This window comes from Enhydra lutris, unplaced genomic scaffold (assembly GCF_002288905.1).
Source record: "Enhydra lutris kenyoni isolate GAN:26980312 unplaced genomic scaffold, ASM228890v2 scaffoldscaffold7, whole genome shotgun sequence".
Taxonomy (NCBI): Eukaryota; Metazoa; Chordata; class Mammalia; order Carnivora; family Mustelidae; genus Enhydra; species Enhydra lutris.
In genome coordinates, this window is record NW_019154091.1 from 8,578,670 (window position 1) to 8,594,949 (window position 16,280).

At 41.1% G+C, this 16,280-nt stretch overlaps 1 protein-coding gene across 1 annotated transcript in view; it reads left to right on the top strand.

Annotated features, from left to right (window-relative positions):
- Positions 1 to 859: 859 nt before the first annotated feature.
- Positions 860 to 16,280, top strand: part of LOC111142100 (ubiquitin specific peptidase 44) — a 30,775-nt gene continuing 15,354 nt past the window's right edge. Inside the window, exon 1 of the mRNA XM_022495054.1 lies at positions 860 to 1,069. The gene's annotated coding sequence lies outside the window, so the exon portion shown is untranslated. The remainder of the gene's footprint in view (positions 1,070 to 16,280) is intronic.

The following is a 16,280-nucleotide window of genomic DNA, read 5'->3' on the forward strand; positions in this document are numbered from 1 at the left end:
GGTGTTGCTACACCTTAATCAAACTTTAGGTCTGAGTCCTGTAGTATTTTCTTTCCCTATTTCCTCCATTAAACCCTTTATCTCTTTCTACCATTGAAATGAAGGTCATAGACCTCTCAGTGCCTAGCATGGTGCCAGGCACATTAGGTGTCCAAAAAATATTTGTCAAGTGAACCTTTCCTAACTTTAAAACTATTGATAGGAACATTTAGTCTAACAAACTGGAAATTCTTGTAGCTTCCTCAAAGTTAACAGGCTCCTAAATTCTTTGTCAATTAGGATTCCTAAGATATTTCTCATTTTCATGAAAGACTGGAATAGAAAATTCTAAAAGTGAGCACAAAGACTGAAAAGCAGCTGTAAGGTTAAACAAAAATTGCAGGATTTTGTCTTCCTTTAATTCATTCACACTCTCAGGATCCAAGAAACAACAGGTTTATGTTCTACCTACTTCACAAGTGGGACATGGCCTCAGAACTGAGGTATCAGAATCATTAAAATTTTATCTTGTTAGGAAACTGTCTACTTACTTTAAAAAAAGGGCAAATTGCCATTTCTCCCAGTGTGGGGACTGTGGAAACAAGGGAAACCCCTCCACATCATTTCCACAGTCCCATATTATGCGAGGGAGCATCTAATTCCATCAATTCATTAAGCATTTTTAAGAGAATTTTTGGCCAGCACCATACAAAGAGCTGTAGAGGGACACCCAAGCAGAGCAAGTGCACATTCCTTGTCCCCAAAGAGGTTACAATGCAGAGAGAACCAGGCGCGGAACTCAGAACAAAAGCTGTGACTGCATAATAATGTATTGGGGTGTGGGGGATGGGGATCTGAAAGCCTAGTTACTAGGAAAGCAATTTCCAGGAGGTGAGAGCTTAGGCCAGCTCGGGAAGAAGTTGATTGTAATGATCTGCAAGAGTGAAAGTTGGAGGGCCTTCTACTTAGGAGACAAACATCTGCCCTGATTTAAAAGGTGGGAAGTGCCCGAAGTGTGTGAGACCGTAAAGAGACTGACCTAGCAGTCAAAGGTTGATAAGGGGAAAGACTGATTTTGAGGTTATAATGGGTAAGTTTGGGGAAGACTTTTGATGACATGTGAAGGAAGAAGACTTTTGTTGTTGTTACAGTAAAAAGCGTAGATTTCATGAGATGGGTGTAAAACAAATAGGAAAATTACATGAGAAAAACCTCTCAATTACCCCCAGAGAGGTTCCGGAGGGGTATCAGGAAACAAGCTAGACATGCCATAATTTAGGCCTAGGTTAAGACCCAGAATAAAATGGTAGCGGAAGAAATTTTAGATTTAAAGATTTAAAGGCATGTTTAAATCATTATTCAGTTAACCTCAACCCCTTTCACCTTGTACAGATTGACAAGTGCTTTTATTTAGCTAGCTATTTTTTTAAGATTTTTGTTTTTAACTAATCTCTGTAGCTAGCATGTGGTTTGAACTCACAAACCCAAGATCAAGAGCCTCATGCTCCACTGTCAGAGCCCCAAGGAGCGCTTTGGAAGAGCTTCCTACAGACTGGTTTGGGGTCTGGTATTCGTCCCACTCTAAAAACTCTTGAAAAGAGAGAGAAGGGGCCATATACTCCAACAAGATAATTTATAAAAAAAAAGAGCTCTCAGAAGAATAGGAATGGCAGATATAGTTGGTTTGACCTATGTATCCTTCATTTAGTATTTTTTAAAGTAAGATTTTTTTTTTTTTTTAAGTAATCTCTCTGCTGAATGTGGAACCTTACTTGCCCAACTGCTAACTGAGGAAACCGAATTCAAGGGGGATAACCTGGAGCTCACACCTAGGTTGCACCTCGGAAAGGAAACTTTTTCTCCAGGAATTTCTACGCCAGTTAATTTGCACTCATTTTGAAAATAATGGAATTGGCGCGCGTCTCTACCAAACAATTTGACGCGGTGTGAGTCGCAGAAATGCTGTGGCAGAGTACTTAAGTCCGTGGAATATTCTGCATCTTACAGAAAAGTGCTCAACAGTGGCTGTACCGTCCCAGGCCGCGACGGTGAGGACAGGTGCGAAGCCTGCCTTGGGAAGAAGCTGCTACGGTCTACGCAGAGCCATACGCAGGCCAGGAAAAGCATCCCCTGACGCGGACGGGAAGCCCGGGTACCTCCTGCCCTTCAGGCCTGCTCCCGCAGCGGGTAGACAGCCGCCGAATGGATCTGCACCCCCAACACTCCCAAGGCCCGGGGGTGGGGTGGGGGGAGCGGGGCGGGGCGTGGTCACTAGTGACGTAGCCGCTCAACCGGACCACCGCCGCCGCCGTCGCCGCCGCCGCCGCCGCGGCCCCCACCGAACCCGGGGGCGGGGGTCCCGGGGTGAGCGCAAAGATGGCCGCTCGGGCTCGGGCTGGTGAGTGTGCGTGACCGGCGCGCTGCTGCGGCGGTTGCCCGAACGGGGTCTCTGCGGGAGCGAAGGTTCCACTGGAGCCCCCAGGGCTGGGAGGCACCTGGCGGCGTTTCCCCGCCGCGGAGGACGTAGGGGGATCCCTAAGGGAGGGACGGGGTGGCTGCGGGCGGACTGAGGGGAGCGAGCCCAGGGGCGCGAGGAGGAGGCGGTGGCAGCGGCGGCGGGTCCAGCGAATTTAGAATTGGCGCCTCTGGGAAGTTTCGGTGGGTTGTGCGATGCCCTGGCCGGGGTCCCGGCGCCCGACCACCTCAAGAGTGCCTAGAGATGCTGCGAAGAGCCGCGTTCCTGTGGCCCCGGTCATCGCGTAGCCACCTCGCGCTGGGCTGGAGGGGGACGAGTTGGGAGAAGGGGTGAAATAGCAAGACTTTCGGGGATGCGGAGGGGAAGATGTTCACTGACCGGCGTTCGAGAGCGTTGAGGAGCTGTGATCGCGAATCTGATGCGCGCTGGGGCCCTCTGCAGAGCTGGTTCTGTGGAGATAAAACCGAATCCTACCTCTGCTCTGATTGCCGCCAAGTGATGCTCCAAGCCCCCTGGGAGGCGTTGGAAGGGCAGTTTCTAGCCCTCCGTTTGCGAGGAAAGGCTTGCCTTCCCTCCTTGGATTGAGTCCCTGCATTAACAGCACCTGCTACCACTTAAGAGACACTTGCGATTTTTGAATACCAGCTTCCTAAACCATCCCCGCTGGCCTTCGGGGAAGGAATGCTAATAGGCTAAACCCATTTTTGAGGCATAAGAAATGTGTCAGCATTCGAAGAAAGAAATGCTCAAGTTTAAGAGGCGGTAGGACACCCTCCTCCTGCCCCCATTCCCAATTAAAAAAAAAAAAAAAAAAGTGAAACATGGTAATTGTTTCAACCAAGTTTGACCTGTTGTAAATTCTTCTGGTAACTGGGTAATTTCTTGTAGTTTTAATTTTGGAAGTAAACAATTTAGCAAGTCTTAAGAGAGTCGCTTTGTCTTTAAGCCCTCCCGAGTTCCCCCACTCTTAAACTCTAATGGTCATATCTTGCAAGTAACGGGATTGTGAAATTAGCATGGAAATAGGACCTTCAGGCCCTGCACTTGAATTCCTTATTATCTGTGAAGTAGCTGCCTGTGGGGAAAAAGTAGGGGGTTGGTAACATTGGGCCTGGAATTCCATTTTGAGTTGTCCTTAAAACCAGTATTCAGTGTAAACAAGGAAAAAGAATTGGCTATTCACTCTGATCAAATTCAGAAAGCCAACAGGAGTTAAGCACATGTTTATAGAATATTTCATAATCTCGGTGAGATTCAATATTTAGTTGTCTTGAAAGAGAGGAAAACTTCGTATTCTCAGAACCTTAATCTTTTTATCCTTAATTTAGCATCTTGGGACTTGAAAGAGATTTTTATTTTTGTTTAATTTCCCCCACCTCACCCCCAGAACTTAGAGATTTTTAACGTTTTGACTTTGTTTAGTTTCCTCTCCTTCTTGCTCTGATTTCTCTAACTTTTGGGGTACTAGCTATTAATTTTGCAATGGATGGCAGATTTTTCAGTCTAGGATTTTTCATTGTAGATTATCCGTATTGAAATTTAGAGATATTCTAATATTGAACAAGGAGTTCGATGCGTACATTGTAGAAAGCTGAACTTTTTTTTTTAGCTGTTTTGATTGAACATTTATCTTGTTTTTCTTTCAAAATATTAATTGTCCAAGATCTTTTAGCTTACAAACATTTAAGTGCTAAGTAAATCTGTGTTGAGCATGCTATACAATGATACGCTTTTTCTAATTCTTAAAATGGAAAATCTGTTGAAGATTCGGATTAAATATTTGACATATATTGTTTCTACTTAATTGTCTCTACCCCCCTTTGTAACAGATTTTTCGTTTTCTACTACACAAAGGAATAAGTTATCATATGTACCCGCTACCGAACTTTTCCTTTACGTACTTGAATCTTACTGAGTATTATAGCATTGGTGGTATATAAGAGGATTTTCTGCTCACTGGGTTGAGGGCTGAGTCTGATTATATTTTGTTTGTATCCCCAGTACCTGACTATTTGCTTAACGTAGAGGAAAACCCCCTGTAAATGTTCGTGTTTTTGAATGGTACAGAGATACAGAGAAAGGCAACACCTTGGCTTCTTGGTGGCCGAAAAAGGATGCTTGGAAGTTTTTCTCCTTCCTGTAATGTTGGGCAGAACAAACCGGGTTGCCGGATTCTTTTGCAATTGTCTGGTTGAGGGGGATTAGAGAGACTAGGACACAGGTTTAAGAGTCTAATCAAGGCAGGAAATGTGGGAAATTGTTCTGCCCTTAGGCCCAACCTAAATAGGTGACAAGTAACTAAAATATAGGAGGATTTTATAATACTGGCTTTCTGGCAGTGATTAAGATTATTAAAGTATGGTGGTTTTTCACAGCACCTTCAGATACCATAAAACTTTATTATTAAGAATTCACTTTTAGTGGAGTTCTCCATAACATAGGAAAAGCTAATTTATGCATGATAGGCCAAGTCATGAATGTGCTAGAATGATAGTCTAGGCATTTTACACAAAGTATTTGAATTCTGTTTTCTAGACCCATATTACAATGCTCAAATTTTTTGTGAACGTTTCCCCCACTGTTATGAAATTAGCACCAGATTGATGTGGAAGTATGGTGGCATGACACTAATGATAAATATTTTGGAACAAAATTGCCCATGATTGAAATACTTAAAAATAGTGATGGGTGAGGAAATCAAATAACCTGGTGGCAGAAACTTGCTTTCCACGAGCTTTTTCTTAGAACATCATCAACTAGATTCAATCTCTGTGCTTCTGGGGAGGCAGTGTTAGAGACATGAAGAAGGTTCAGGGTAAAAAGGTACCTTTTTTGTTTAATGAGGAGTTTCAAGCGAGATCAGAGTAATTATAGATTCTAGGTCTCTAGAGGAAGAAAGAATAACCAGGGTCTTTCTAGGGATAAAGGAAAGGAAATACATCATGATTGACAAGAGGTGCCAAAGCACATAATAGGCATAATAGCATACCTAAGAGGGAAAAGGGAGTTCATTGTGTTCGTTCAATAATTTCTAACTTCAAAATTTTGAAGCCCTTTGTACCAGGCACTATGCTTGACCCTTGGTATTTTGCAAACATCTTTTCAGAGTACAGGGTACTAATAAAATAAATGGAAATTTGGAAACTGCTCATAAGGACTGGGTAGGGTCTGCCCTAATTACCATGGATAAGGTTATTTTTATTCTCATTCAAATACATGCAAACATTGAGGTGGCTAGTAATTCATAAGACCTACTTCCTATTGAAATTGCCATTTCCTTCTATCTTTTATTATGGAAAATAACAGATCTTCCTACTTTTAATAGCTTTTAGAGGATCTGTTTAGGTTATTTGGTACTGTTGAAAGAAAATTAAGTTTTGTGGCGCGCCTTGGTGGCTCAGTTGGAAGCAGCTGACTTTTGATTTTGGCTCTAGTCGTGATTTCTGAGTGAAATCAGCCCTTATGGGGCTCCTGCTCAGCATGGAGTTTGCTTGGGTTTCTCTCTCCCTCTCACTCTGTCCCTCTCACCTCAAATAAATAAATAAATCTTTAAAAAAATAGTTAAGTTTTATTGTAATAATTATCTTTGTTAAAATTCAACATATGCCAACTCTTTAATATCTATCCTTTTAGGAGGTTCTCTAATGAGATAAATTTAAATATTCTTTTTTTAGATTTTTAAAAATTTATTTTTAAAGATTTTATTTATTTATTTGACAAAGAGAAACAAAACAAGGGAACACAAGCAGGGGGAGTGGGAGAAGGAGAAGCAGGCTTCCCGCTGCGTAGGGAGCCCAGTGTGGGGCTCCATCCCAGGACCCTGGGATCATGACCTGAGCTGAAGGCAGAAGCTTAACAACTGAACCACCCAGGTGCCCCTTTTAAGATTTATTTTAGAGAGACAGCAAGCGCATACACACACGGACAGGGACATAGGGAGAGAGTCTTTAAGCAGACCCCATGCTGAGCACAGAGCCCAAGGTGGAGCTGGATCCCATTACCCAGATATGACCTGAGCTGAAACTGAGTCCTTCGCTTGACCCACTGTGCCACCCAGGCATCCCTAAATATTTATTCTTTATGCCCAGTGGTACATATGTTTTTTCTTTAACTGAAGTAGAATGTATATAAAATGTACACACCCATTTCCTGAAGCCTTAGTAAATATCCCAGTTATGAAAAATTTTAAAAATTGAATTTATTCACAAAGTGGTCATCTGTGTATAAAAACATTTTAACAAAAGATGTGTGGGAAGTGGCTGGTCATAGATGAAAGTAGAAAAGTATATACTGTGCACCAATTTGAAGGCTCGTATAGGCCATTTTGAGGAGTTTAGATTGATCTTGTGTGTGGTCTTTCAAGACTTTTAAACAATTTTTTTAAAAAATGTGTGAAATTGTGCTATGAGACACTGGGAACTATATAAAATGCAAATGTCATTATTTGACTAAGTATGAGCTATGAAAAGGGAGAAACTTCTAAATAAAGCATAATATTTAACATCTATTCAGATTTTAAAATAATTTTTAGGTATGTATATTGGTCAGATCCCTTATTCTGTGTTACTTTTTAAAATAGTAATTAGTTTGGCTATTTTTTTGTATGTTTATTTTTTCTGTAACTTCCTGTCTTTCATAAAAACATAGTTTTTAGGGGTGCCTGGGTGGCTCAGTAGGTTAAAGCCTCTGCTTTCAGCTCAGGTCATGATCTCAGGGTCCTAGGATCGAGCCCCGCATTGGGCTCTCTGCTCAGAGGGGAGCCTGCTTCCCCACCTCTCTCTGCCTGCCTCTCTGCCTGCTTGTGGTATCTCTCTTTCTCTGACAAATAAATAAAATCTTTAACAAAAACATTTAACATTTAACATTTTTTAAAGCAAAGAATCTGAAAATTGTGCTACTAATTGCAATGACTAGAGGATTGAGGTGACTTTTATGTGACTGATCTTTAGTAACTGACCTCCTGTAGGAATTTCCAAAGCTTGCTAACGATAACTGTAGCTTTCCATGTTTTCTAAGTGTCTTAAGATAAAATAGGTGGAAAGGGAGTGGTCAGCTGAAAAGATCATTTTGTTGAGGATAACAAATTTAATAGTGGAATGTTAATTTTTTTTAAAAATTGTTATTTATTTATTTGACAGAGATCACAAGTAGGCAGCGTGGCAGGCAGAGAGAGAGAGGGAAGCAGGCTCCCCGCTGAGCAAAGGGCCCAATGTAGGGCTTGATCCCAGGACCCTGGGATCGTGACCTGAGCCGAAGGCAGAGGCTTTAACCCATTGAGCCACCCAGGCGCCCCTATTTTTATTTTTTTAAAGATTTTTCTTTGGGGGTGTCTGGCTGGCTCAGTCAGTTAAGCCTCTGACTCTTGATATCAGCTCAGGTCTTGATCTCAAAAGGCATGCATTCAAGCCCTGTGTTGGGCTTCACACTGGGTTTGGAGCCTACTTAAAAAAAAAAAAAGGCTTGATTTTTTTTTTTTTTTTAAAGATTTTATTTATTTATTTGACAGACAGAGATCACAAGTAAGCAGAGAGGTAGGCAGAGAGAGAGAGGGGGAAGCAGGCTCCCGCTGAGCAGAGATCTCGCCCAACATGGGGCTCGATCCCAGGACCCTGGGACCATGACCTGAGCCGAAGGCAGAGGCTTCAACCCACTGAGCCATCCAGGCACCCCAAAGACTTGATTTTTTTTTTAAGTAATCTCTACACACATCATGGGGCTTGAACTCACAACCCAAGGTCAAGGGTTGCACACTCCACTAACTGAGCCAGCCAGGTGCCCCTGTTTATTTTTTTATTTTTTATTTTTTAAAACATTTTATTTTTAAGTAATCTCTACTCCCAGCATGGAGCTCAAATTCATGATACCATGATTGAGCTGAATGCTCTAGGGGCTCCTGGGTGGCTCAGGTCAGTGGGTAAAGCCTCCTGACTCCTGATTTCAGCTCAAGTAATGATCTCAGAGTTGTGAGATCAAGCCCTGTGTGTTTGGCTCCCTGCTGTGTGGAGCCTGCTTAAGATTCTCTCTCTCCATCCCCCTCTGCTCCTCCCTGTACTCCCCCCTTCCCCCCAAAAGCTGAATCCTCTATTAAGAGTTGCATCCTGGGGACACCTGGGTGACTAAGTTGGTTAAGCGTCTGCCTTCAGCTCGGGTGGTGATCCTAAGGTCCCGGGATCAAGTCTGCAATGGGACTCCTTGCTCAGCTGGGAGCCTGCTTCTCCTTCTGCTTGTTGTCCTCCCTGCTTGTGCTTTTGCGCTTTGACAAATAAAATGTTAAAAAAAAAGTTGCATTCTGTACCAACTAAGCCAATTAGGTGCCTAAAACAATTTTAATCAGGGGTCAGAAAGTATGTCTCAGTTAATTTTTGTATAAAATCTTTTTGGGGTACCTGAATGCACACAAAATGGGACAAGACATGTGGTAGGCTATGGTTAAGGATGGAGAAAGTAGGATATTATAAAATATCAGGAAACTGCCTTGACTCTCCCTGAGGGAAAAATGGCCACTTGGTTGAGGGTGGGGAGCAGTTTTAGTGATCCATAATTTCCTATTCTTTTTTGTTCTTTTAAGATTTTATTTATTTATTTGACAGAGCGATCACAAGTAGAGAGGCAGGCAGAAAGAGAGAGGAGGAAGCAGGCCCCCCACAGAACAGAGAGCCGGAAGCGGGGCTTGATCCTAAGACCCTGAGATCACGACCCCTGAGCCGAAGGCAGAGGCTCAACCCACTGAGCCCCCATAATTTCCTATTCTTTTTCTCTTTCTTTCTCTCTCAAGTATACTTTTTTTTTTTTTAAGATTTCATTTATTTGTCAGAGAGCATGGGCACAAGCACAGGGAGTGGCAGACAGAGCGAGAAGCAGGCTCCCTGCCAAGCAAGGAGCCTGATGCGGGACTGGAGCCCAGGACCCCACGATCACAACCCAAGCAGAAGGCAGATGCTAAACCCACTGAGCCTCCAGGACGTCCCTAGACTTCCTATTTTTTTTTTTTTTTTTTTTTTTTTTTTTTTTTTTAGATTTTATTTATTTGAGAGAGCACAAGCACTGGGGAGGGGTTGGGGGTGGGGGGACTGTGCACGTGGGAAGCAGGATTTTAAGAGTTAAAGGCTCAAAGAAAACTTGAAGATTGATTCACCAGGATAATATCATAGAAGAGAGTAAGAGTCTGGATAAGACTGGAAGGTGACTGCTGTACCTCAGGTTTGGAGGTTACTGCTGTATCTCAGGAATGATAAACTGCATAATAAGAATGATAACTGCAAATGAGAAGACTTGGGGAGTGATGAATATATATATATATATATATATATATATATATATATATATAAAAATAATAAAGGATGGGTGTGTATGAAAAAGATGAGAGGGACGAGTGAAAAAAAAAAAAAAACAACCTAGCCTGGGTACTTGAATGATACTATACTATCTTTAATGAGAGGATATTGGAAAAGGAACTAATTCTCTGAAGACAAGATGTATAGGTAAACTGAGTTTGCAGTGTGCCTAAGACTGGTTCAGAAAGGTTTGGTGGTCAGCTATCTAGATCTGATCATTGAAACTGTGCCAGTAGGAGGAGCTATTGAAATAGATGTCAGAAAGGTATTACTACATGCTTAAAGCCTGGACGGTTATGTTGCAAAGGGCCACAATTTGAGTAAGTGAAAATTAATTTGAGATAGTCTTCACTAGGTGATAAGTATAAGCAATTTTGTGCTGTTGAACTTTAACAAGTTAAATATTTTTCCCATGAGATTTGATTTTTTTTGCGATGTAAATTTTTAACTAAAAATACTATATATAATAAAATCAAATGTTTTATTTCTCTTCTAGTTATTTTAGTTTTCTATTTTATAATTGCTTTAATTATATGTTAAACCTATGTAAAATAATCAGCTTTCAATAAGTAAAATACGGTTTTGTTTTAAGATTTTATTTATTTATTTATTTATTTATTTATTTGACAGAGGAGAGAGGCAGCGAGAGAGGGAACACATAGAGGGAGTGGCAGGGAGAGGGAGAAACAGGCTTCCAGATGATGCGACGCTCCATCCCAGGACCCTGAGATCATGACCTGAGCTGAAGGCAGACGCTTAACCATCTGAGCCACCCAGGCGCCCCGCATACTTGGTTTTATAAAAAGCATTTTATAGGTATTACTTGGAATTTTTTTTTAAGACTTTTTATTTACTTGACAGAGATCACAAGTAGGTAGAGAGGCAGGCAGAGAGAGGGAGAAGCAGGCTCCCTGCTGACCAGAGAGCCTGATGTGGGGCTCGCTGGATCCCAGGACTCTGGGATCATGACCTGAGCCAAAGGCAGAGGCTTTAAGCCACTGAGCCACCCAGGTGCCCCGGTATTATTTGGAATTTTAAGTGTGAAACATTTTTTAAATGTCTGAGAAAATGGTAGTATAGATCATTTTAATCATTATATATAGATTTCATTCAAAACATCATGACTGTGTGTTGCTATTATATATAGGCACAGGTAATATTTTATCAGACTCTACATGGAGGATGCAGAAATGTTGTTATCTCTCTTTAAAGTGAATATACTGCTAAAAATTACGTAGCCAACCTGCAAGCTAAACAGGCAATACATAGCTTCTCCGCAGTGAATTAGCAAATGAAAAGAAGCGCTCTTAACCCAGTGGAGGAAAATAGGAAGTGTCAAGAAAATACACCCATCCCCCTTTTCTTTTCCTCTAAGCTTTTAGATCTTTGTGTGATGAGGCCCCTTTGGGGATACCTTAGTAAGTGTCTTGGAGCTTTAGGTCTAGGCAGCAGAGCAAACTGGAAATCTCAGGTGGCAACAACCTGGTTTGCTAGCGCTTGTTTACTTCCCTGCCCTTCTCTTGGTTGTCTGCCCTCTCCTGGTTTCTTTCATAAGTAGACAGGGTAAGTGGGCCCCCTGGTCTAAAATATTAATTCCCTGATCTGTCATTCCACCATTCAGGTTTTACATCTTTGTGGGGGTTTTTTTGTTTTTGTTTTTGCTTTAAAAAAAATTTTTTTTTAATTTATTTTTAAGTAATCTCTACACCCAACATGCCATTCAAACTCACAACCCTGAGATGGAGAGTCTCATGCTCTACCAACTGAGCTAAGTGAGCAACCCTGGTTTCACTTCTTTGGGTTTAAAAAAAAAAAAAAAGATTTTATCTTTGAGAGATCTTTTAAAATGCAAATACCCTGGGAGAGGTCAGACCTTAGTTCTCAGCCAACATCTTAATTATCAGTTAGCACCGTAGTTGGGCTTAGTACATATATGGCTGGGAAGATTGAATCCCTGGCTAGAAGTGATGAAACTAGAAGGAAATTAGTCGTAGTTGTAGCAATAGCGTTGTCAGCTAACATGTACTGAGAGCCACGTTAAGTGTCAGGATTTATTCTAGGTGCTTTATAAATTTCTCTAATTCCCTCCACAACTGTATTCGTTTTCTCACCATTGTTTTTTTGTTGTTGTTGTTGTTGTTTTGTTTTTTTTAAATAAGAAAACTGAGGTGAGTGGAGCATAAGTGATTTGTCTAGGTCACATAGTAAATACAACCAAGTGTTAAACTCAGGCTTTTGGATTCCAGAGTGTGCTTTCTAACCATTTTGCTGTGATACCTCTCCACTGCTATATAGCCTCCCTGAGAAATGGCATCTCATCACATTTTACACTTTTCATGATTTTTCACTGAATGGAAACATGCTGTTTAATTATAGGCCACTTCCTGTTGAAGGGTAGTGAGGACCTTACAATCATCTAAATAGATTTTTTAGTAATAACTGGGAACTATTTGCAGAATATAGAGAAAGGAGTAAAGAGGCTATATTGAGCACATACATAGCTAAATATACACTAGTATGTATATATTCCTGCATAAAACTTACACAAATAACATGCTCATAATTTTTAGGTACTTGAAAATATGGATAACCCCAGAATAAACTATGTGTATTCTTTCTAGGTATTTTTTATTTTGTGTCTTCTTTTCTGAATGTTGTGCAAGGTGTTAACTCATACCACCTCTAAAATTTTAGAATGAGGGGCACCTGGGTGGCCTAGTCAAGTGCCTGCCTTTAGCTCAGGTCATGATCTTGGAGTCCTGGGATCAAGCCCAGCACTGGGAATCCCTTGCTCAGTGGGGACTCTGCTTCTCCCTCTCCCTCTGCCCCTCCCCCTGCTTGTATACAGACCTCTCTCTCTCTCTCTCTCTCTCTCTCTCTCTCTTTCTCTGCACTCTTTCTCTCTCAAATACATAAATCTTTAAAAAAAAACATTTTTTAGAATGAAATAATTTCCCTTGAGTGCAAGTAAACGGCATTTCCCTCCTCTCAAGAAGCTGAACTAATAATTACTGTCTGACTTGCCAGAAATGAATGTTTAACTAAATTATCTCTGTATTCTTTATATGATCCTTTTATTTTTTACAATCTTTTAAAAATAAAAGTAGATAGGATACCTTGGTGGTTCAGTGGGTTAAGTGTCTGCCCTTGGCTCAGGTCATGATCTCAGGGTCCTGGGATCGAGCCCATCCCCGTTGAGACCCAAGTTGAGCTTTCTGCTCTCTCGTTCTTACTCTCATAAATAAAATCTTTAAAGATAAATAAATAAAAGTAGAAGAGGGCCCTGGATTTTTCTCTTAATCTCCATATTGAACCAGTTCTTTCAGCCAATGTTTGCTTTAACACTAATCTACCTCTGTTCCTGTCCTTGCTTTAACACTGCTACAGCTAGAATTTTCTTATAATACTTGGAGGAATAATATCTTATAATCAGTCATCCTTTCTCTAGATCTGCCATTTCAGATCCATCTGTAACCTATGTATCTGATCATGTCATTCTTCTCTACAGAATTCATTAGTGGCTTTTTTTTATTGCCTATAGGCCCTGGAAGCAGGCTTGGTGATGATTGGGGCAGGAATTTCCAAGGTCCCATTCCAAGGTGAATGGGTCCAAAAGGGGAGTTGGAGATGTTTGTAGGCTCCAGGTGACCACATCCCCTTGACTCTGCTGACTCCACATAATGGGACCCTCTAAAGTCTCAGGTCTGGGCCCTGGTGTCTGGGTTTAAAGGCAGCGTGTGCTGTTGCTGTGTGAACTTTTGGTGGCAGCAAGAATCAAAGCAGGGAGAACATTTAAGAAGCCTTATTGCAGTCATCCCGGTGAGACTTAATGGAGCTTGGATCAGAGTGAGAGCAGTGGAGGTAATACGTAGTCAGTTTCTAGATATATTTTGAAGATAAAGCCAACCAATTTTCCTGAAGGACTGATGTGGCGAGAGAGAAAGAGGAGTCAAGAATGAGATATTTAGCTTCAGTACCTGCAAGGATTTAGTATAATGGAGCATATCATTCACTGATGTCTTAATTTTGCCATTAGCAACTATTGTTGAATGCCAGCAGTTCTAATAAAATACTGTATTTGTACAGGTTTTCGACCACAGGAAATTTTGGAGGACGAGAAATAAATTTAAAATGTGTGCTTGAAATGTGTGTACATGTGAGGGTTAAGACTGGTCAGCCTTACGTCCCTATTCAGATACAGCCTACATCTAAAAAAGTTAAGAAGTGGAGGGAGAGGCGCTGTCTGACTGCTAGGAAATTGTACCAAAAAAAGAGGTGGGAAGGAACCAAGTATCAGCTTTACCTTTGCGGCTTTCTTAGGTCCCAGGAGGTGGCACCTGCAAGTACCATTGAAATTCATATTGTCTTGTTGCCCTAAAAAATTTAGAGCATCAGTCATGCTCCATAAAATGTTCTGAGTGTTTTGTAACTAGGTCCCGATCTGTGACCTGAAACTTGTGTTCAATTTGTGTTAAATCAATGAAGAAAAAAATTTTTAAGATATTTTATTTATTTATTTGAGAGAGAGCACATATGCAGGAGCATGAGTACAGGGAGGGGCCGAGGGAGGAGAAGCAGACACCCTGCTGAGCAGGCAGCCTGACACGGGCTTAATCTCAGGACCCAGGGATCATCACCTGAGCTGAAGACAGACGCTTAACCAATTAAGGCACCCAGGCACTCCAATAAAGTATTTTGTGACCCCTACTTTTTAACTAGATTACTATTTTTATTTTTATTTTCTATTTTTAAAGATTTTATTTGAAGTGATCTCTTAACCCAGCATGGGCCTCAAATTCACAACCCAGAGATCAAGTTGCACGCTTCATCCACTGAGCCAGCCAGGTGCCCCTATTTTTAGATAGTTGTAGCAAAAAGTATTTGTGACTCTATTATGATAAAGAAACACGTTTCTGGGTCAAAGCCATATAGGTTTTGTTCATTTTGTTTTGTTTTATTGGGGTGGGGTTTTGTTTTTGTTTTTAGAATACACTTCTAACTTCAGATAGTGTGTAGGCCCACCAGAATATAAAAATTTATTATATTGCCATCCAGTTCATATTCTTCCTTTTTTCTTTTTTCTTTTGCTTACTTATCCTTGCACAGTCCTGAGATGCTATTCAAACACAAAAGCATTCTCCTCTTCTATCTCTCTGCTCGCCTCAGGTAAACTGTCAAGTCTGTCAAATTCAAAATATGTTATAGAGCCATGAATTGAAGGTCATTATTGATTTACTGGTGGAAAGCTAAATTTAAAATGGTAATTAGGTAGAATACTGTGATTTATTTAAATAAATAGATGTTCATTATAGCTACCATTTATTGGGTGTTTACTGTGTGTTAGACAAATATTTTATATTATCTCCGTTCTTCATTGAAGTTGGTATGAGTTTTCCCTGTTTTACAGAAGAATTTTAAAGACGTTAAAATATTTGCTCAAATCAGACATATAAACAGTATGTAGCAGAGGTAGAATTCTTACCTCTAAGTTTTTGTTTCAGATCTCATGCTTTTAACTATGGTTATGCTTTAAAAACTCTGTGGATAGGGCTCTCAGAATGTAGATATTTGTGAGATATATTTGAGTCTTGCCAGCCCCAATTTTTAAGAAACAGAATGTAATTTTGTAAACAGCCCTTGACTGTTGGGTAAAAGGATAGATCTTTTTCTAGTTCATTGAAAAGGGGTCATTACCCATTCTTTACCAGTAGATGGTGGCAGAAAATTTTTTTTAAATTATAAAGTTTTTTTTTTTTTTTAAGATTATTTATTTATTTGACAGGGGTGGGGCACAAGCAGTGGGGAGTGGGAAAGGGAGAAGCAGGTTTCCCGCCCAGCAGGGAGTCCAACGCAAGAACTCAGTCCCAGGACCGTGGGACCACAACTCGAGCCAAAGACAGACACCTAACAACTAAGCCCCCCAGACACTCGTTTTTAAAGAAAGTAAAGTGAAGTGTGTGTTCTTTCAGAGCAAGGCAGATGAGAGATTAACAGACCTCTAGAGCAAGGGAATGGTGGGAACTGCCTATGGTATTATGACAGGCAGCCCAGAAATTGGGAGGAGATGAAGCAAATTTATAAAATTCTTCTTTTTTTTTAAATTATTTACTTATTTATTTGACAGACAGAGATCACAAACAGGCAGAGGCAGGAGAGGGGGGCGGGGAAGCAGGCTTCCTGCCGAGCAGAGAGCCCCATGGGGGGCTCGATCCCAAGACCCTGGGATCATGACCTGAGCCGAAGGAAAAGGCTTAACCCACTGAGCCACCCAGGTGCCCCTATAAAATTATTCTTGAAGGGCACCTGGGTGACTCAGATGATTAAGCCTCTGCCTTTGGCTCTGGTCATGATCTCCAGGTCCTGGGATCAGGACCCCCTGCTCAGTGGGGAGTCTGCTTCTCCCTCTGCTTCTCCCCTGCACTTGTGTAAAAAAAAATATTGTGTAAAAAAATATTGTGTAAAAAAATATATTGTGTAAAAAATACTTTTAT